This window comes from Ahaetulla prasina, chromosome 4, assembly GCF_028640845.1.
Source record: "Ahaetulla prasina isolate Xishuangbanna chromosome 4, ASM2864084v1, whole genome shotgun sequence".
In the NCBI taxonomy this organism is placed as follows: domain Eukaryota; kingdom Metazoa; phylum Chordata; class Lepidosauria; order Squamata; family Colubridae; genus Ahaetulla; species Ahaetulla prasina.
In genome coordinates this window covers 51,293,557-51,314,881 of record NC_080542.1, presented here as the reverse complement: position 1 = coordinate 51,314,881, position 21,325 = coordinate 51,293,557, and the positions used below count along the sequence as shown (strand labels likewise).

The window sequence follows — 21,325 nt, the reverse complement described above, 5'->3', positions numbered from 1 at the left end:
TTTGAATTAAGACGACCTTATTCGCTAAGTCATTTGAAATAGTAGCTCCTCTGGAGACTCCTACCGCACGGAGTGGGTGCATCGCAGTGAGAAGATTGTACAAATAAGTAAAAAGAGTTCAGAAGAAAGTGTGTGTTGTGACAAAAGGAAATACTGTTGTGACAAAATGAAATTAAAAAAAAGTGTAAAGTGTTATGTATTAACAGTTGTGCCTTTAAATATTTGAGCGGGAAATCAGCACGTTGCTGATTGGACGAAGCCTCCAGCAGAACTGTATAAAAGGAGAGGTTTTTCCCCCAGCCTGTTGCTGGGTTCACCATATATTAAAGAGCTGTTGTCACTACCCTGGTCTCCAGCCTCGTTACTTCCCGAACTTAACATTGGCGACGAAGGTGGGATGTCGAGGCTAAGGAGAACCAGAACCGAGCTGAAGCACGCTAGTTCCGAACCCAGCAAACTCAGGGCAGAAACGCGGAAATGGCAAACACGCCACCCGCACCGTACAACCCGGGCAAGGAGAAATGGGGAACATATATGACCCGTTTCGAAAGCTTTCTAGAAGCCAACGAACTACAGGGGATCCCTGATAACCGCAAACGGGCTTACTTCCTAAGCCATTGCGGGCGGAGGTAATCGAGATTGCGGAAGCCCTGGCAGAGCCAACGCCGATACAATCGGTATCGTGGCCGACTCTGCAGACTTTGCTGAAGAACCATTTCGCACCGGCGCCGTCCAAAATACGTGCAGCGGTTTGAATTGAGAACGTAGACAGATGGAGGCGAGTCCATCGGTGACTACATGGCCGCTTTAAGAAGAGCGTCCAAGGACTGCGGATACCGAGACTTAGGCGAAGTGCTACTCGAGCAACTCATCCGAGGTCAAGGACATCCGCCCTGGCGGCGACTGCTAGCCAGGAGCAACCTGACACTAGCCACCGCTCTGGGCGAGGCCAGAGCACACGAAATGTCTACTAAAGCAGCAGAGACTCTGCAAAGCCTCTTCAATCCAAAGGCGCAAAGCCAACGCCAGTACACCAGGAGGAGATTCAGTCCGAATCCGAAGGTGAGGCGAGGATGAGGAAGGGTCTGCCGGACCGAGAAGCGACACTGAGGACCGTGGCGAGTGCGGAAGCTGCGGAGGGCAGCATCAGCGCCAACGCTGCAGGTTTAAAGGCACATGCGGCGGTGTGGGAAGAAAGGACACTTAGCTCAGGTTTGCAGGCGGCCCAACCTTCCGCCGAAAATTCAAATCGGCCAATCAAAGCGGAACCGGAAAGGCGGCCCGCGATTGGTTCAAACAAGAAAGCGCAGTCTAACCAACGACTGTCATTATAGGCGCGCCTCAACCAAAGTGGAAAGAAGATTTTCACAAAGCCCAAGATCGAGGGAGTACGGTGCAGGCTTGAAGTAGACACGGGATCAGCGATCACCATCATGTCCTGGGACACCCTGGCGAAGTCGCTGCCGTCCGTCGCGGCGCCATCTGCAAGCACAGCGGCTACGAGTGCACGACTACCAGGGAATCGCATCCCTGTTCGAGGACCACCTCCGTCCGAGTCGATCGGCCACACAAAAGACCCTGCCCATCACGATCGTCGAAGGAACTCTGCCCAGTCTGTTGGGACTAGACTGGTTTCGTGCCCTGGGCATGGGGTGACTGGCATCTACAGAAGTGACTGCAATTTGAAAGACATTCTCTTTAACGAGTTCGAAGATGTCTTCAAGGACTGCCTGGGCAAGTACAAGGGACCCCTATTTCCTTCAACTTAGACCCCAGGTAGCCCCATTAGGCTTAAGGCGAGGAGGTCCCTTTTGCCCTAAAACCAAAAATTGATAAGGAGCTGGACAAGCTCATAAATCAGGGGTTTTGGTGCCAGTCGATCACGCAAAGTGGGAGGCGTAATCGTCACCCCATCAAATCGGACGGGTCAATTAGAATTTGCGCTGACTACAAGGCGGCGCTTAACAAAGCCTTACAGAAAAGCGCTTACCGGTTCCGTGGTGCAACATTTATTGCACTCTTTGGGGCAAGGCAAGTCTTTGCAAAGTTAGACTTGGCCCAAGCCTACCAACAACTGCCAGTAGGCGCCCGCTGGCGAAGCCCAAGCGATTGTGGCGCAGGGGGCATTCAAGTGCACCGATTGCAATTTGGGGTTAGTGTGGCACCAGGGCTGTTCAAAACCTGATGGAGCGACTACTGCAAGGGCTCCCAGGGTAGTTCCCTACTTGATGATGTCCTAATTTCAGGGAAAACATGGAGGAATTGGGGAGGCGGTTAAGAAAGGTCTTGAGCATTTTCCGGACAGCGGATTAAAAGTCAAGACAAATAAATGTCAGATAGGGTCGAATCGTCGATTTCTTGGGCTACGGATAGACAAGAAGAATTCACCCTACTGAGAGCAAGGTTAAGGCAATTAGGAAGGCTCCAGCGCCCAAAAACAAAGCAGAGCTGCAGGCATTCCTGGGATTGGTTAATTTTTACGCGGTCTTTTAAAGAACAAAGCAACCGTTCTTGGAACCGCTGCATAGGCTCTTAGGAAAAATACTGTTTGGTCTTGGGAAAGTCAGAAAATAGGGCTTTTGAAGCAGTAAAGAACCTGCTCTCAAGTGATAGCCTGCTCATCCAATATCACGACTCACTACCCTAGTGCTGGTTTGCGATCGTCCCTTATGGGGTGGGGCTGTACTCAGCCATAGACTTCAAACGGCACAGAAGCCCTATAGCGTTCTACTCTAGAGCGATGTCCTCCCCAGAGGAACTACAGCCAATTAGACAAAGAAGCATTAGCCATTGTATCAGGGTCAAAAATTCCATGAGTATGTCTTTGGGCGGAATTTTGAAATCGTGACTGACCACAGACCGTTATTGGGATTACTGGCTGGCGACCGCCAACACCTGTGGCACTGTCGCCACGTTTGACTCGATGGACTATATTTTAGCCGCTTACTCATACAAGCTGCAGCATCGACCGGGAAAGAAGTGGGGCATGCAGGCGCTTTGAGCCGATGCCCACTGCCAGGGCGACCGAAGACCCCACTCCGGGACACCCATCCTCCTTATTGACTCGTTGGACTCTGGCCCAGTCACATCAAAGGAAGTGGCTCGGGCATCATACGGGACATTGTGTTAAGGACTGTACTCGGTTGGGTACAGAGAGGGTGGCCCGCTGCGGTGAGCAGTTCAAGAATTTGTTAAAAGCGTGATGAGCTCTCGGCTCAAGGGGTGCCTGTTATGGGGTGATCGTGTAATAATTCCTGTTAAGTTAAGGGGCAAGGTATTGGACCTCCTCACGAGGTCACCCAGGCATCGTAAGGATGAAGGGTTAGCTAGAAGCTATGTATGGTGGCCACTCATGGGCGCAGAGATTGCTGAGAGGGTAGGGAAATGCCAAGCTTGCCAAGAGTCCAGACCGCTACCCCAACAGCCCCAGTCAGAGAATGGGAAAAGCCCCAAGGGCCTTGGTCAAGAATCCACATTGACTTTGCTGGCCCTTTCACGGCCAAACGTTCCTAGTGGTGGTGGACGCATTTTCCAAATGGTTAGAGATCATACTATGAAGTCCACCACAGCCGAGCAGTAATCGCAACCCTGCGCCACCTATTCGCAACTCACGGGTTGCGGACACTCTGGTGTCCGACAATGAGCCCCAATTCACGGCAGCCCAGTTTGAAGAGTACCTGGCAGAGGAAGGCATCCGACATGCCCTCTCTGCACCTTTCCACCCTGCGTCGAATGGCCTTGCAGGCGTTCCGTCCGGGCGCTAAGGAGGCGTGTCAGGCTCAAGCCAGGTGACTGGCAAACAAAATAGACTTTCCTAGCCGTCCAGCACAGAACCCCAAGCACAGCCACTGGGAAAAGCCCAGCCGAATTGCTAATGGGACGAAAACTCCGGTGCCCACTTGACCGTTTGAACCCCATTACACACCGAGGGTTACAAGGGGAGCTAGAAAAACAAGGAAATGAGCATAGGCGACCGGGTGTGGGCCCGAAACTATGGGGACGGCCCTAGTTGGTCGCAGGACAAGTAACAAAAGTAACAGGGCCAAAATCGTATGTGGTAGAGCTACCAGACAACCGAATGTGGCGGCGCCACATAGATCAGTTAAGGAAACGAATAACTGACCAAACCAAACCAACAGAGACAGGTAATGACCAATACCACTTTGAATCCACAGCTGACAATGACCGGGAGGCGCAAGACTTAGCTGAGGTCCCAGAGTTCCAGCGACGCCATCAGGTCCCCGAGGGAAACAGCAGGAAAATTCAAAATTAATCCAAGGCCGGATGGCCAAGAAAAAGTCGGCCAATAATCCAGAGCCCGATGGCCCAGAGAAGAGCTGGGAGGAAAACAGCCCCTCCGACCAGCTCAAACACCACCAGAACTGAACCGCGCAGGTCAGAAAGAACTAGGAGGCATGGGTTATTTGCGTGACTACGTCGAAAAATAACATGTAAATAAATATGTAAATAAGACCAAGTGTTTTCTGGGAGGGAGGAGTGTTATGTATTAACAGTTGTGCCTTTAAGTTAAATTGTTGCTGAGAATTGGCTCTGTCTAATATATTTGGCTTTGTCTAATAGGTGTATTACTGGAGGCATATATTTTAATCTATTCTTTATAAATCCATATTAGTTTGCAGCAATTTAGAAGTTTTATATCATAATAAAACAATGCATTTTAGTAATAATCATATGTATAGTCCAACATTGTAGTTGTAAAAAATATTGTATAAACTTCTGAATATGTTTGTGAAAATGTACTGATGAGTCCATTTTACTGTGGTACAGCAGTTCTGTTATTTATATTTCCATTAGCATTTTCTCCAATAAATACACTCTGATGTACATATACAGCTAGTTCTCAACTGGGACCAGAATTTCTGTTGCTAAGGAAATGATCATTAATGGAATCAGAACTAATTTTACAGCTTTTTTTTTTTGCTAGGGTTGCTAAGCAAATCACATGGTTGTTAAGTGAATCTGGCTTCCCTGTTGACTTGTTTGTCAGAAGCCCCTCCAGAAGGTCACAAATAACAATCACAGGCCCCTCCCCCAGGCACTGTAACCCGTCCAAAATACATGCTGGTTGCCAAGTGCTTGAATTTTGATTGTATGACTATAGGGAACTGCAGTGGATTTTAAGACACTCTGATGGTCTTAAGGGCAAGGATTGGTTGTAAGTCACTTTTTTCATCACCATAATAACTTCAAACAGTTGTTAAATGAATGGTTCTAAGTAGACAACTACCTGCATATGAAACACACCTTTCTTCTACTTGCCACATTCCACATATATTCCTACAGTTTGGAGAGTTGAAGAGCAAGATAACTAGAGAAAGCTGTTTCAGTGGATAATGAGCAACTACTCAGGTTGACATGCATGCAATTGTACATAACAGAGGTAGAAAAGGTCTCCCCATCCAATAGCTAGCAAGTATGCATGGAGAGTTCACATCTATGATGGCACAGCGTTATTTTGGGTGACCATTAATCACCTATGTAATTGCTTAAGGTTTTTTTAATTGGGTTGAAGAATTACTAGGGAAATGAGCATAGGCGACCGGGTGTGGGCCGAAACTATGGGGACGGCCCTAGTTGGCTCGCAGGACAAGTAACAAAAGTAACAGGGCCAAAATCGTATGTGGTAGAGCTACCAGACAACCGAATGTGGCGGCGCCACATAGATCAGTTAAGAAGCGAATAACTGACCAAACCAAACCAACAGAGACAGGTAATGACCAATACCACTTTGAATCCACAGCTGACAATGACCGGGAGGCGCAAGACTTAGCTGAGGTCCCAGAGTTCCAGCGACGCCATCAGGTCCCGAGGAAAACAGCAAGGAAAATTCCAAAATTAATCCAAGGCGGATGGCCAAGAAAAAGTCGGCCAATAATCCAGAGCCCGATGGCCCAGAGAAAGAGCTGGGAGGAAAACAGCCCCTCCGACCAGCTCAAACACCACCCAGAACTGAACCGCGCAGGTCAGAAAGAACTAGGAGACGCCCAGGTTATTTGCGTGACTACGTCGAAAAATAACATGTAAATAAATATGTAAATAAGACCAAGTGTTTTCTGGGAGGGGAGGAGTGTTATGTATTAACAGTTGTGCCTTTAAATATTTGAGCGGGAAATCAGCACGTTGCTGATTGGACGAAGCCTCCAGCAGAACTGTATAAAAGGAGAGGTTTTTCCCCCAGCCTGTTGCTGGGTTCACCATATATTAAAGAGCTGTTGTCACTACCCTGGTCTCCAGCCTCGTTACTTCCCGAACTTAACATAAAGATGATCAGCCGCTAGATCAAAGCCTATAAGGTGGAACTGAGTGGGCATGATCAACTCTGAGGAGAGAGGAGGTAGAAAGATGAGCCTGGATGGCAGATATTTTGCCAATATCCGAAGCCTCTTGCGCAGGTTTGGGCAAAGAAGGCAAGGTTGTTAGAGCGTTGGGGGGGGGGTCACTATAGCGGTAGCAACTGTTTAGCTGTGCCGCCAATTACTACTGGAGAGGGATCTCTCTGCCCGCCCCGCCCCCCCGCCCTTCTCGATAAAACAGCCATCTGTTGGACAACTAGTATTTCTGGATTTTTTACATTAAAACAGTACTGTAACCTTGATGGCCTCAAAAATTCTCATGCATTCTCTGGCAAGTGAACATAAATGATTTTTTTGAAGCTGCTAGCCAGTATGAGTCAACTGAAGATCTTTTCAGTTGATTTGTTGTGTAAAAAAAATAGAAAGTACTTCCCCCTCTTTTCATTTTAAAGCCTACAAAGTAAGAAAGCATATTCTATTTACCAAGCAAATAGAATATGCTTTCTTAATAGAAATGCTAGAACTGAAAGATAATGTCAAAAGAATATTCTACTTCAAGTTCTCTTAAAAAGAGAGCGTGTGATGGGAGGGAAGAAGAGGGCAGAGCATCTAGGGCAAAGCTCTTCAAAGAAACAAAACAGAAATCAAAAGGTGGAAGAGATAAAGTTGGAGAAACCAAAACTTAAACCATTCCAAACTACTTTCATAATGAGAAAGAAGTAAAGAGCAGGAGATCTAGATGATGATGGCTTGAAGAATAAGTACAAGGATTCTATTTGGTCTCCATTTAAGTTAAATTGTTGCTGAGAATTGGCTCTGTCTAATATATTTGGCTTTGTCTAATAGGTGTATTACTGGAGGCATATATTTTAATCTATTCTTTATAAATCCATATTAGTTTGCAGCAATTTAGAAGTTTTATATCATAATAAAACAATGCATTTTAGTAATAATCATATGTATAGTCCAACATTGTAGTTGTAAAAAATATTGTATAAACTTCTGAATATGTTTGTGAAAATGTACTGATGAGTCCATTTTACTGTGGTACAGCAGTTCTGTTATTTATATTTCCATTAGCATTTTCTCCAATAAATACACTCTGTGATGTACATATACAGCTAGTTCTCAACTGGGACCAGAATTTCTGTTGCTAAGGAAATGATCATTAATGGAATCAGAACTAATTTTACAGCTTTTTTTTTTTTGCTAGGGTTGCTAAGCAAATCACATGGTTGTTAAGTGAATCTGGCTTCCCTGTTGACTTGTTTGTCAGAAGCCCCTCCAGAAGGTCACAAATAACAATCACAGGCCCCTCCCCCAGGCACTGTAACCCGTCCAAAATACATGCTGGTTGCAAAGTGCTTGAATTTTGATTGTATGACTATAGGGAACTGCAGTGGATTTTAAGACACTCTGATGGTCTTAAGGGCAAGGATTGGTTGTAAGTCACTTTTTTCATCACCATAATAACTTCAAACAGTTGTTAAATGAATGGTTCTAAGTAGACAACTACCTGCATATGAAACACACCTTTCTTCTACTTGCCACATTCCACATATATTCCTACAGTTTGGAGAGTTGAAGAGCAAGATAACTAGAGAAAGCTGTTTCAGTGGATAATGAGCAACTACTCAGGTTGACATGCATGCAATTGTACATAACAGAGGTAGAAAAGGTCTCCCCATCCAATAGCTAGCAAGTATGCATGGAGAGTTCACATCTATGATGGCACAGCGTTATTTTGGGTGACCATTAATCACCTATGTAATTGCTTAAGGTTTTTTTAATTGGGTTGAAGAATTACTAGGGAAATGAGTCTCTAGAAATAGGCAACCATCAGTCTTCATCACTTGATTGTGCTTGAACAATGTGGCCTACCTTGCTTTTTAGTGAATTTGCATAATTTGAGTTTTGTTTATCATGAACAAGCAAAGGAGTTGTCCTGGCTTAAAAGAAAGCTTGTTCAGTAACTTTGATTTCAGCAAGTGCTGAAAGATTAGAAAAGTAGTGTTGTTTTTTTAAAAATGTCAAATAACTAAGAATTCCAAAGTGTTCAGTTACTTTTGCTCTCTCATACTGTTAATAAACAGTAATGAAGTGAGAAAGAGAACGACAAGAAGCATGAAGGAAGTACATAAGGTCCTCATTTGGAGATTCCAATTGGGAAAGGTAATTTGGTTGTTAAGCAAAGCAATCACTAAGTAAAACTGCAGCTATGCTTATGATCTTATTTCAGCTTTCCTTCACTTTTATAGACCTATTAAAGTTGTAAATGTGACTATTGGCTGTAAATTTACTTTTAATCGTCATTGTAAAGCCAACAATTGCTAAACAAGGAGTTGTAAAATGAGGTTTATATAACCTGTGTACGGAAATTACCCAGAATGTAACCCCCATAATTGATGTGACTTTGACGTGGAAACAGAAATTTCCTCAGATGCTTGAGCAATGCCAGAAGAATCATCTTTTATTGGATATTTCATACAATTAACAGTCAATATACAAAATGATTGCTTTTAGTGTCACCATAATGGATTAAAGTACCTAATACTGTGAAAGTGTTTCCTTTCCCCTCAAGAATTCATGGATTGTCAATGTACCTTATTTAAAATATCCAGTAAATATTGGAAAATTGCTAATATTATAGCAGTGAATCAAAATGTTTATCTCAGTACTAAATGAATTGTAAGTTATTTTGAGGCCAAGAATTGATGTTACTTAATGTCTGTGTAGCATGTACTAAGCATGGCATGCCTATAATTCTCTAACCTTTTAATCAGCTGACCTATTCCAGGGCTGTCAAATTTGTGGACCGTGGGCTGGATACATGACGTGCTGACGACGTTCATGCCCAGTTAAGTGAAGGGGGGCAAAGTCCCAATACATCACGTGACGCTGCTGTGACGATGTGACTTTGACACCCCTGACCTATTCTATAACTTCATTCACTATCAGATGTTCAGTTTATTTTAATAAAATTGTTAGGATGCTTGCAGATTTTTATTAGAGCATCAGTTCAAGGAACTGATAATTTCAAGGAAATTATTTTTAAAATGTTTCCTCTCTTATTATTTTCCTGGTTTCAATTGTCCTAATTGTGAGATTAGTTAGTATAGAGGGGAGTTTTGGGTTATTGTTGGGTTTTGTTTTGTTTTGCTGTATTATGCCAATGTTGTTTATTACCTAGGATATTTTTTTTGTATTCCACCCTGTAAGGGAAAGATGGAGAGAGGAACCATTTTGCCATTAAGGTGGTTGTTGCCTCAGATGACAGTTGGCAAGAAACTGTTGCACATGTATCCTGCCCTGCTGCCTTTCCATCTGTTTGCTTAGCTGGCTTTTACAGATGGATTCAAAATGGGATGTTGGCTTTTTCTGTGCTTCAGACTCAGTCCAGGATTAGGAGAAAGGCAGGGGTGGGTTTCAAAACCCGCCGCTACCAGTTTGCTCATGGATGCTCGCACACGACACTTCTGCGCATGCGCAGTAGCATCCAGGCAGGTGGGCGGAGCCTCCCACTGCCGCTACCGGTTCCCCTGATCCAGTGCGAACCAGTAGCAACCCACCACTGGGGAAAGGAAAGGACACCAAGGTTAAGCATCCATTCCCTTTTTTCATCCTTGCTGCTTCCAAAACAAACAGAGACCTTTTCAATACCTTAGCGTTAAAATAAGATTAGAAAATATAACTGTGAAAACTTTATACCAAATATGGTTTTTTATTAAACAAAGAAAAGCTAGGCAAGAGAGAACTAACTGAAAAATAAACTTCAAATGGACAGAAGCAGAGGAATAATGTATTGATTTATGAACAGTGAACTAACCAAAGCAGTCTGTGATTGGGCTTCATTAATGATGTTTATTGAAATTTTTAGGACAGATATTTAATCAGCTTGTACATCTCCAAGTGACAAGTTTAGCAATTTTTCCCACCATGACAATATCCTTCCAATATTTATGCTAAAATTTATAAAGATGCTGTGGTTGCCTGGGAACAGAAAAGCTTTTTTGCTTGTTGCCATAATTTGGGGTAATTAGTCCTTTCCTGTGTTATGACAATATTGCTGTTTTGTATATAAAGCAGCCTCGGTACACAAGACTTTCATGAAGGTTTGAGACAAGGCATATTTGGTGAAAAGAGGGTAACAGTTCTTGCAGGCCCCCAGAATTATACATGTTTGCTTAAGGCTGATTCCTTTCTCTCCAGTGTGCTATATAAGGTAACAGGCTAACAAGGACAACTAGTTATACTTCTCAGATAATCTGCTCTTGTCACTCAGTTCTTATCTTGCATTTGGATTCAATATAGGAATGGCATAGGAGTTTAATCTAGCAACTCCTGTGTTTTATTGCTTCTTGCCAAAGAGTGTTTATATCTGTATTGAGATAAGTATGTGTGTCCATCTGCCAATTAAACGTTACAATAATTCTGAGTATTATAATAGTACTGAGTTTATAATACAGGGTGGTTGCTGTGAAGAAAATAAGAAATAAGAAGAAAATAAGGAGTTGTTTATAAAAAAGATGGAATATAATTTAAATAAATAATAAGACAGGACAGGCTGCACACTAAAGAGATATTATAGCAATAGCACTTAGACTTATAGTGCTTTACATCTCTCTCTGAGTGGTTTACAGAGTCACCATATTGCCCCCAACAATCTGGGTCACCATTTTACCAATCTCAGAAAGATGAAAGGCTGGGTCAACCTCTTAAGCTGTTAAGAATCGAACCCCTGGAGTGAGCAGTGAGTTAACCTGCAGCACTGCATTCTAACCAATACGCCACCACTGCTTTCATTATGAATGCAGTTCCCATAATTCTGAATCATTTGATGCCCCAATGCATCTGCAAAATATTAGGTAAAGGAAGGTTACATTTCCGGTAATTTTGAAGCAATTGGAAATATGGGATGGGGTTTCAAACAAATCAAAAATTAATAGATGTTTGCTTTTTCAGATTTCATAGAAGTTTAAACAACATTTTATCCTTAAGTTTCTTTTATATTTTATTGCCATTATTAGAAAAGCCCTCAGAAGCAGAGGAAAGCCTTGCATCTTAGAGTTGTATAATTTGTCTTCTGTATAGGAAGTATAATGATTCTGAAACTGTACATTGTCTTACATAAATGTTTCTGTACAGTATTTTCTCTTGGGAGGGAAACAAAAACTCCTAGAGAACCATTCTGCCTTTAAAAATGGAAATATTGGAACTATTGCCTTAAATTCATTTGTTCCCGGTTCAAAAGATTCATAAAGTGATGCTTTGGTTTTTGCACTGAATCTTGTTTCAGCTCAAATACAGCACTTAGTATAAAATGCAGCAAATTGCTGGCTAATTTGGTAATCTGCTCTGGGTTGTTCATCCAATAGATTTGCTAAATGTTTATGATCAAGTTTCATCAGGGAGGAAATAGGTTCCTCCTTAAGGAAATTTGTGAGTCTTGTTTAAATCTCTTAATGTGTCCCATTTAAAAAAGGCATAGGAAACAGTCCTTTGGGTAAGTGGCCATGGTAGTGGACAATCAGTTTACTCATTCCTTACAGTAGTCCTTCACTTACAACAGTTGTTTAACTATTGGGCAAAATTGTGATGGACTTCTTAAAAGCTTATGACCCATCCTCAAACTTACAACTGCCAAACCCCATCCTGTGGTCATGTTATTGTATTTTAGGTGTTTTGCAACTGACTCACAACTGATTGCAGCATCCTTTGGTCATGATTTGTTATTATTATTATTATTTTTGCCAATTTCCAGCAAAAATTTTCCGTTCAAAAGAATAGATTTGCTTAATGACCTTGTAATTCACTTTACAACTATCTGCAGTAATTTGCTCTACAAAGTGCAAAAGCAAAAATGGCCATTGAATCGGGTCACATGATACCTTGACTTGTAATCAAATTTTCTGGCTCCGTTAATGGTTATAAGTCAAGAATCACCTATATTGGCTCCTTTCTTACTGTACTAAATTACAACTGTCACTTCTTTGGGGCTTGGATTTGATTTTTAATAAAGTGGACAAAAGTAGATAAAATAATTTTCCTAAATGATTTAAGGAAGCTAACTCAGGTCACATGTAATCAGTCCATTTACATTTCTCATTTAGCTGAAAAGGGAGAAATAGTTAACGAATCCCTGATTACAGACCCATTTTCTAGAATTTCAGTTTTCAAGGCTATTTTAAAAAATCTCAAATAAAATATAGTTAAACAAAAAAATAGAATCAACCTCAATGATTTGATTCTGGCATTAATTTCTTATACTTTTAAATTGATTGTCAATGTAATTTCTTGGCAATAGTGGAGTTCTGCAAAAATAGTCTGTAGCAAAAGTAAACATAGAAATCAGGGCTTCATGTTACACATAAAAGACGATGTGACTACAGTCATATAATTGCAACCACCGTCCTGAATTTTTTACAGTCCCCAAAGATGTCCCTGATTGTGATCATTATAGGTTTATAAACCTCAATTCCTAGGCAAATAGTTGTGACTATTAAATATATTAGAAAACTGAATAGAACTGTGTGGACTGATTTATTAACCATCAGTTTATGGTCAGTTACTCCAAATTATATTAATATTCCATGTCTTTTATTGGTTTCCTACATGCTGCATTTATCAGTCATCAATGTATCTGAATACAGAGATACATTGAATTGAATTGATAATGAGGGGAAGTTTTGGCACTCCCTGTAATTGTGATTCCAGAATATTGTTTCTTGCTAGACTGACTAAAAGGCATTCAGATTTAATTTTATAGGAGAGTTTGTGCTGTAGATTATTGTTTCTCTTCTAGGCATGTATAGTTTCATTTCTTATCCAGCAACAGACATTTCCTGTCTTGGGTATGTTTCTGTCCTATGCCTTTCAGTCCTCACTGTAATGAAATCTCTCTTTCAGCAGATCTGCCCCACCCAACCAGGCAATGGAAAGTGATGCAGCAATTACTTATTTTAGCTTGCGTTGTGTTAATACCTTCCTCCCCAGGTCATATGAGCAAAGTCCAAAGAAAAAAAATGTCTTCTCCTGTGTTAATTGGGAATTCCAGGAGATCTTTATTATTTATTTTGGTAGTTAATTTGGAGAGGCCTAGGCATTTTGACCCATGCTATCAGATTATAGTTTCAACAAACACAAATAGATATGAAGGGGGAAAGTATTTGCAAAGCAAAAACGAACATTTTTTTTTAGATTTGTTTATCAAATGTTACTATTTTTATAAATAAGTCAAGGTGACATTCATACCTAATATTTGTTCTTCCTCCTATTTTCCCCACAACGACAACCCTGTGAAGTGAACTGGGCTGAGAAAGAAAGTGACTGGCTTAACCGGTTTGCATGCCTAAGGCAGGGTTAAACTTGCAATCTACTGGCTTCTAGCCTGATGCCTTCACCAATAGACCAAAGTGTCTCTTAAAAAAATTCAGAATATTTTAATACAATAAAACAATCAAAAACTAACATGGTTGCTATCCACAGTCATAACAGGAATTGAAGGACTCTCAAAATAAAATAGTCTTCAGAGACTTGGAATGAAAGGAGAGTCAAGATCAAATTTAACTTGGTTGGTTGGATTTCAAAATACAGATGCTACAAAGGCCTAATGCATAATCTGTATCTTGTACCTCAATGGGGTCAATACTGTTTTCTAGCACATCAGGCTGGATGGGCAGAATCACACCTGACAGGGCACATCTTGTTGATAAATACATTTTAAATAATATTTAGAGTTTTTAACAATCCACGCAGCAAAGGGCCAAAAATGGATGGGTTTTTTTTTTTTTAAGATTAGGCTTCAGAGAGGCAGAGTGACCCAAATAAGTCCATTCAAGGAACATAAAAATACAACCATTGAAAGAAAACATGCCTTATGAACGTTGCTTATGAAACACTCCCCCCTCTTTACATGCTGTCGTCACAGCCGTTTTCAAGTGATATGCATTATCTGAGGAGAAGAATTATCCCATGTAAAACTTAAAGCCTGCTGTGCTTTGTGAGTTAGGTCTCAGCTTATTACATAATTCCTTCTAGATCTTTGATAAGTGATGTAGTAAAACACTCCAATTTGCTAATCACAAGTCATGCAATATAAGGAAGTAACAAGTAGTCAGAAAGGAACAATAGATCACTAGATTTTTTTCCCTGCTATCTATGGACTAGTAAATTTAGACAGCTTTTCTGTGAAATGGTATATTTAAAAAATGAAGAGTTTTGCCAGTTTTTCTTTTGAGACAGGTAGCAAAGTAATCCTGTTGTTGTTTTTCAGGGTTCTGTTGGTAGGTAACCCAAACCAAAATTGAAGGGAAATTAACAAAGAGGGAGTGAGATAGAAGGTTTCTCCATGGAAACCACTCCTGTAAGAACCACCAAGGAAAGAAAAGCAGTTTGGGCTTGTTTTTCAGACACAAATAGGGGAGGCAGAAAAGCTGGGAATTCACCTGTCAAGAGCTATGGTGACTTCCATCTAGGCAGAACATATAACCAGAAGAGTCAAGCTGGAGAGTGGATTGAAACTTTGGAGCCTTTCTTATGCCAGCTGCATTTCCAGCTCATTTGAGATGGGAGACAAACAACTTAAGTCCATTATGCAATAGAGCCCTTAGATGCGTGAACCAAGTCACATGATCTTTGGCAAGTATCGAAAATGGCATTTTACTTTTTCAGTCACAGAGGTATTAAATTGATCCCTCCCATTTTGGAAATATACAAAGGAAAGTTTTATCTTTTGTTTTTCATGGTGCCCTTTTGAACATTGGCTAAGAGAGCACTGCTGATAAAACTTGGAGTGTATCAAACCCAATAGAATAGAATTTTTATTGGCCAAGTGTGATTGGACACACAAAGAATTTGTCTTGGTGCTCTCAGTGTACATAAAAGAAAAGATATGTTCATCAAGGTACAACATTTACAACACAATTGATGGTCAATATATCAATATATGACAGGCCTTAAAATTAAATAGCTGGTTTTAAAAGTTTGCAGTGCCTTTTTAGTTAAAACTATTGTTTTTCCTCATTAGCAGATCCTTTTACATTATAAATTATACATTTTTAAGCAATGGTTCATAACCTTTTAAATTTAAGGGCTTTGTTATTCTCTTTATTGTCTAGAGGTAATGTGAAGAGACCAGAGGGATCAAAACTTTCACAATATGCAGCTTAAACTTTCAAATAATGTTAAAAGCTGTACATCAAACTGTACATAAAATGTTTCTTATAGGGATTTATCAACTGATATCAGTTTTGAAAAATTGCTGGACTTTGCAGAAGGTTAAAAAAATTTGCTAAATCTCCAAGGGCCAAAGTATTATATAGGCATAGGGACGGGGGAAATGTAAAATTTGTTACCATTGGTTCTGTGGGCGTGGCTTGGTGGGGGCTAATGTGACTGGGTGGGTGTGGCCAATTTATTTTTTACTTTTAAAAGCATTTTTTCTACAACCTCTTTGGCTGAAGAGATTGTAAAAAATGCTTTTAAAAGCCTCTGATCAGGCAACTCAGCTGGAATTGCCAGAGGAGCCTTTTAAAAGCAATTTTTCTACAACCTCTTTGACCAAAGATGGGGGGGGGGGAGAAAGTTCATGCGCAACTTCCGAATGGACAGGAAGTGACATTTTTTTATGTCCCCTGCCTCCAGAGCTCTCTAGGAGTTTCTGGAGGTTGGGGACAGCAAAAAACATCACTGTCCAACCGGAAGTTAGGAAATGGACCATTTTGGGCCTCCAGAGGACCTGGGGAAGGCTGTTTTCGCCTTCCTTAGATGCATAGAGAGGATCTGGAGCCAGGGGAGAAAGAAAAACGGGCCTTCCTCACCCACCACAGGCCCTCCAGAGGCAGGAAACAGCCTGCTTCCCTACTTCTGGTGGGCCCAGAAGGCCCAAATATCAGCTGGCTGGCGTGCCATACGTTCGCCATCACGGGCCTACAGTATTACTAAAAATGATGGGCAGTGTTCTCCTTCAAGCTGACAAAGCGCTGAAGCTGTCAGTGCTTTCAGGAACCTCTGAAGCATACGTTTTAATACTGTCCACCAGTTCTAGCAATAGGCAATCTGTTTTTAAGTACGATTTTCATCTTAAATACAAATTCAAGTTAGACAGAGTTCAGGAATAGGATTCATTGTTAACCCAGAGATTACCGGTAACAGAGATGGTATCCAGCCAGTTCAGATCTGTTTGGGCGAACAGGTAGTGGAAATTTTAACTGCTTCACCGAACCGGCAAATACTACCTCTGGCTGGCCCCGCCTGCCCAGTCGCCACTTGCCCCCACTCATCTCGCCCCACCTTACCCAATATATGTTGCCTTCACCCTGCTAATCACTGCACCTGCTAATCACTGCACCTCACTCACTCTGCTCACCAAAGATAAGCATGCCACCCACTCACCATTCACCTTCGCCTGATTGGGGAATGAAAAACGCCATTCCCGGCTCTGGCCTTCCCCAGGGCCTCTGCCCGCATGCCATCTGCTTGCCCTCCATCTTGCTCACCTTCATCCACACCTTGGTGGGGGTCCCCGGCAAGGCTCAGCCAGCAAGCCTCCAGCCACTGGTAGATTTTGGCTGCTTCCAAACAGTTCCACTGCAACGCCGTCCCTCAAGTGCAACAGGCCCTTCTCCTGGCCAGGTCTGGCCATGAACTGGCAGGAAATGGGGTGCACGTGCGCGGCCGGCACAAAGAACAGGGTAGCAATGGCGGTGATGGGACTTTTTCAGGCCTCTTTTTCGGCCTGTAGTTTTCCGTAGTTTTTGGCACAAAAAGCCTGCAGTGGCTACCTCTTTTTTGGTGCAAGAAGCCTCTAGCCACCACTGCCGGCTTGGTTCTGGCTGGCAAAGAGGCTTCTCACGCCAAAAAAGAGGAGGCAGCTGCAGGATTCTTGCGCTGAAAACTACAGGCCAAAAAAGAGGCCTGAAGTCCCGTTGCCACCATTGCTGCCCTGTTCTTGCTGGCCGCACATGCACACTCCATTGGCTGCCAGTGCACGTGTGCAGCCGTACCCCATTGCCAAACCCAGCCAGGAGAACAGCCTGCTGTGCCAGAGGGATGATGTTACAGCAGAGCTGCTCAGAAGGCAGCCATACTGCAATGTCCTGTTAAAGTACTTCAACAGGGGAGGCGGGACCATAAAGGGGCAGACTGCAGGAGCTGCCTTTTCTGCTGGTACTGTGGGCGTGGCTTGGTGGGTATGGCTTGTTGGGGGGAGTCATGTGACTGAGTGGGCATGGCCAACTCGCCACTCACAGCAAGGTGCTGCCCCACCAAGCCACACCCACCAAGCCACGCCCACAGAACTGGTAGTAGAAAAAATGGAATCCCACCACTGACCGGTAATTAGGTTATGATAAATATTTTCTAAAAAGTGGTTATTTTTAGTTTATTAATGGAATGTCTGTTTTATCCATTAAGGAACCTTTTTTTTTTTTATTGAAAGAGTTTTAAAAAAAACAAAAACATTTTCCCCCTTTTTTCCCCCTCCCTCCCAAAAAAAAAAAAAACAAAACATCCCCCTCCCTCCCCCACCCCCGGCTTCCCGGGTCAATCACAAGGTAAAGTCCAATCCAAATAACCACATCCAAAGCTTTTCGTCTCCCAACCCCCTCCCCATTACATAAAATAACTTTCTAATTATTCAAAGGCAATCTGATATTTCTTAATCTGATATCTGTTTTGTAGATAATCAATCGATTTTTCCATTCAATTAAATATCTTTCCTGCGTATTGTCTTTTAAAACGCTGAGATTTTAGCCATCTCAGCCAAATTAATAACTTTCAATATCCATTCTTCTATTGTAGGTATCTCTTCTTTCTTCCAGTATTGTCCAATCAACAGTCTTGCTGCTGTTATTAAGTTCAAAATCAGTTTAGTCTCAATCCCTGTACAATCCATTATAATTCCCAAAAGGAAAAATTGTGGCAGGAACTTTATCTTCTTCTTCAGTACATTTTGAATAATCCACCAAATTCTTATCCAAAAGACCTTAATTTTCTTGCAAGTCCACCAAATATGAAAATATGTAGCATCATCACAATCACACCTCCAACATTTCGCTTGGATATTAGGATACATACATGATAATTTTTTGGGATCTAAATGCCATCTATAAAACATGTTATAAAAATTTTCCCTTAAATTCTGTGCTTGTGTAAACTTAACATTTCTAACCCAAATTTTCTCCCATGTTTCCAACATTATTGGTTCCTGAATATTCTGTGCCCATTTTATCATACAATCCTTTACCAAATCCTTTTCCGAATCTATTTCAAGCAACACATTATACAATCTCTTTATATGCTCCTGGGTCTGATTTCTAATTTGCTTTATTAAATTTTCCTCCCTTTGCATTATACCAATTTTTTGATCTTCTTTCCATCTAGCACTTATTTGCCCATATTGAAACCAAGTATAATTCCTCCCTTCTTCATTTAATACCTGTAATGATTTTAATTGCAATCTACCTCCTTCAGCATACAAAAGTTCTTTATATGTAATCATTTCCTGTTTCTGTTCTATATTTATATTCTCTATTGCATGTCTAGGGCTCGCCCATATAGGAATCTTATAATCTAATTTATAGGAATATTTGGTCCAGACCAAAAGAGCACTTCTCAACACATGATTCTTAAAAGCCCTATCCACTTTTTCCATAAAATAAGTACGCATGCCATCCATATAACAAGTCATAACCTTCTATATTCAAAATTCTTTCCTCTGTTAAGTTAAACCAGTCACTTATTACTGAGAGGGTTACTGCTTCATAATATAGTTTAAAATTAGGCATTCTTAAACCACCTCTTTCCCGTGAATCCTGTATTATTTTCATTTTAACCCTCGCCTTTTTACCCTGCCATATAAATTTATTAATCCCACTCTGCCAATCTTCCAAATTTTTATCCTTTTTAATTATAGGTATCATCTGGAACAGAAACAAAAATCTAGGTAACACATTCATTTTAATAGCCGCAATCCTTCCCAATAGGGATAACTGCAATTTCTTCCAGCCATTCATATCATTCTGAACTTTTTGCCATAGCAAGTCATAATTATTCTTATAAAGTTTCTTGTTCGATGAGCTAATATAGACCCTAAATATTTAACCTTTTTTACTACCTCAAATCCTGTCATTTCCTCTAGTTTTTGTTTCTGTTGTATAGACATATTTTTAATTATCACTTTTGTTTTTTTCTGATTTATTTTAAATCCTGATACCTTTCCATATTTATCAATTACTTCCAACAAAAATCTACTTGAATTTATAGGATTCATTAACGTAACCACTACATCATCTGCAAAAGCTCTAACTTTGTACTCATATTGTCTAATCTTAATTCCTCTATTTCCATTAATTCTCGTATTTTATCTAATAATGGTTCCAGAGTCAAAACAAACAATAATGGTGATAAGGGACATCCCTGTCTTGTTCCTTTCGCAATCTTAATAACTTCTGTCAAACTACCATTTACTATAATCTGTGCTGTTTGCTCTCCATAAATCGCTTTAATTATTCTAATAAAACAGTCTCCAAATTGCATTTTCTCTATTAATTTAAATAAAAAATCCCAATGCAATCGATCAAAGGCTTTCTCTGCATCCAAAAATAAGTGCCGCTGAAGTATTCTTCTTTTCCAAATATTCCAATATATTAATAATCTGTCTAACATTATTCCTTATCTGCCTCCCTTTTATAAAACCAGATTGATCAGTATGAATTCTTTGTTGTAAAACTAACATTAATCTATTTGCTATTATTTTTACAAAATCTTATAATCATTATTTAAAAGTGAAATCGGCCTATAGTTACCAGGTTTAGAGCAGTCTTGCTCCTCTTCGGTATCAGTGAAATAAAAGATGTTTTCCATGACGGGGTATTCCCACCCTAATTGTATCTGATTAAATAATTCTTTAAGTGGGCCTAATATTTCATCCTGTGTTTTTATAATAAGTTGCTGTAAGACCATCTGTACCAGGGTTTTCCCATTTTAATTGTTTAATTGCCTCCACTATTTCTCCAGTAGCTATCGGCCGGTTCAGCTCCTCCTCTGTTCTAATGTTAGAATATTCACCTTATAATCTTTCAAATAATCATAAATATCCCTATCCAATATTTTGTCTTTTTGCATATAGTGCAGTATAAAATTCTGAGAATGCCTTTTAATTTTATCCTGTTGATATGTCTTTACCTTTATATTCTATTTTTGTATGACACGTGCTTTCTGTTTCTTCCTTAAATTATATGCCAACCATCTCCCAGGTTTATTTGCATTACAAAAGGTATTATGTTTAGCATATTGTATATTCGTTGCCACCTGGTCTGCCATTAACATATTAAATTGACTCTGTAATATTTTATAGCCTCTTTAAGTTTATGATCTTGTGGGTTTTGAATTAATAACTGTTGCTTCCTTTGAATTTCTTCTTCCAAATATCTACGCTGCCTTTGTTTATTATTCCTTTGCCTGTTGTCCAAATAAAATCAATATCCTCTAATAAACGCTTTGCTCGCTTCCCACACAGTTCCTATAGGTGTCCCTTTGTACATATTAAAATCAAAAATTCTTTTAACTGTTTCTTACAATAAGTTACATTATCCTCATATCTAAACAGATTTTCATTCAACCTCCATGTTCTACCACCTTTTTCCCTTGTAATAATTGCATCCACACTGGGCTATGGTCAGTTAAACACCTCGAAAATATCTTCGCTTTTCTTCACCCTAGAAAGCAAGTCATTAGAAATTAAAATAAAATCAATGCGTGAAAAAGATTGATGCCTATCAGAAAAAAAGTAAAATCTCTCTCATCTGGATTCCGTAACCTCCATATATCTCTAAACTCAAAGTCTTCCATCATTTCAAAAAAAGATTTTGGTAATTTTGCATGTATAGGTATCTTCTTGGAGGAAGTTCTCTTATCCCTTCTTGTATCAATTACTCCATTCCAGTCTCCTAATAAAATAAACGAACTATAATCCCAGAGGGTCAACCTCTCATGTAACATTTTGTAAAACT

At 40.6% G+C, this 21,325-nt stretch overlaps 1 protein-coding gene across 2 annotated transcripts in view; it reads left to right on the top strand.

Annotated features, from left to right (window-relative positions):
- PARM1 (prostate androgen-regulated mucin-like protein 1) overlaps positions 1-21,325 on the top strand; it is a 59,962-nt gene that overhangs the window by 679 nt on the left and 37,958 nt on the right. The window lies entirely within an intron of this gene.